Source organism: Bos javanicus, chromosome 10, assembly GCF_032452875.1.
Source record: "Bos javanicus breed banteng chromosome 10, ARS-OSU_banteng_1.0, whole genome shotgun sequence".
Taxonomy (NCBI): domain Eukaryota; kingdom Metazoa; phylum Chordata; class Mammalia; order Artiodactyla; family Bovidae; genus Bos; species Bos javanicus.
This window is the reverse complement of record NC_083877.1, coordinates 25,822,366-25,824,239: the sequence shown is the minus strand read 5'-3', so window position 1 is coordinate 25,824,239 and position 1,874 is coordinate 25,822,366.

The following is a 1,874-nucleotide window of genomic DNA, read 5'->3' as shown; positions in this document are numbered from 1 at the left end:
ATGGGGGGCCCAGATGTTCAGTCAAACCTTATCCTGTGTATTTCTGTGACAGTGGTTTTGGATGAGATTAATATTTAAACTGGTAGACTAGGGGGACTTCCCTGGTGGTCCAGTGGCTAAGACTTTGTGCTCCCAGTGCAGAGGGCCCAGAATTGATCACTGGTCAGGGAACTAGATCCCACATGCTTCAACTAAGAGTCTACATGCTTCACCTAAAGAGCCATCATGCCATAACAAAGATTGACAATCCCATGTGCCCCAACTATGACCTGGCATGGCCATATAAATAAAAATAAATATTAAAAAAATTAAAAATTGGTAGACTGAGTAAAACAGATTCCTCACCCTAACGTGGGTGGCCCTCATCCAGTCAACTGAAGGCCTGAATAGTTTGCTGTCAGTCAGCATACATTAGCAGAGTAGTTCCATTCTTCGCTGTCTCCAGCGAGGTTCAAGAGTCTCTGGTCGACTAGGAAAGCAAAAGGCCTGGAACTCATTAAACCAAACAGGAAGCTTTGATGGGTGCTATGCAGCGAAGAATTGATGCTTTTGAACTGTGGTGTTGGAGAGTCCCTTGGACTGCAAGGAGATCCAACCAGTCCATCCTAAAGGAGATCAGTCCTGGGTGTTCTTTGGAAGGAATGATGCTAAAGCTGAAACTCCAGTACTTTGGCCACCTCATGCGAAGAGTTGACTCATTGGAAAAGACTCTGATGCTGGGAGGGATTGCGGTCAGGAGGAGAAGGGGACGACAGAGGATGAGATGGCTGGATGGCATCACCAACTCAATGGACATGAGTTTGGGTAAACTCCAGGAGTTGGTGACGGACAGGGAAGCCTGGCGTGCTGCGATTCATGGGGTCGCAAAGAGTCGGACACGACTGAGCAACTGAACTGAACTGAACTGAACTGATGCAGTGTAAAATATCTGTGCATCATTCACAATTTTTATGACTCTTGGTGTGCTGAAAATAAAGGCAAAATATGTTGAAAATAATAAGAAAGCCACCACCTCTTTGATGCACCCATTTCATACATGGCAGTTGGAATTAAGCCTCCCAATAAGGCTGCCCAATAGGTAACACTCCCTACACTTTCTAGTGTTTTCTCACCTGTACTCAAGACCCAGCATGACCCACTAGTAGACCTAGGATGTCTGTGGACAGTATGCAGGAGGAATTTTACTCTTTCTCTGGGATAAGGGAAGGTAAGCTCCTTGGCTGAGGTCTCATGGTTGGTGAGGGGCAGAGCTGTGAGTCAAACTTTGTTCTCTGTTTTTAAAAAGCCATGCACTTTAACAGACAAACAAGCTTGTTCCTCTCACGTTAGACCAAGAGGAATCATGGGATAATACCCCACACAGGAAAATATCCTGGCTTTGGAGGAAGAACATACGTTAACAATTAAGAGCCCCCAAATTCCTCTAAATGGCATCAAAGGGAAAGCCTTACTGCTAGAAATTATCAGCAGTAATGTCTATTATTGAGAAACAAGTGGAATAGCTCAAACTGAGAAGCCAATTAGGGCATAGACCCAGGTAAGCCTGACTTTATCTCAAGCTTTCCCAGACATCAGATATCCTGCATGATAGCTCCATTCCAACTGTATTATTCATTAACATTTCCCTTTTATCAACTCAGTTTTTACACAATTTTGTTCTAAGGCATAATACATATGAAAACACAGATTTGACACACTGATTATTCCTCACATTAAAATAAATCCCTAACAATTAACACCTTAAATATTTATCTGTGTACTCCTTGACATCAGTGAGCTCACTTCTCGCCAATTGTACACATTTCATGTTTTTACAAACAGCTGTACCTACAGAAAAATAAAAAACCCAAAAACCCAAGCACAGTGGGAAAAAA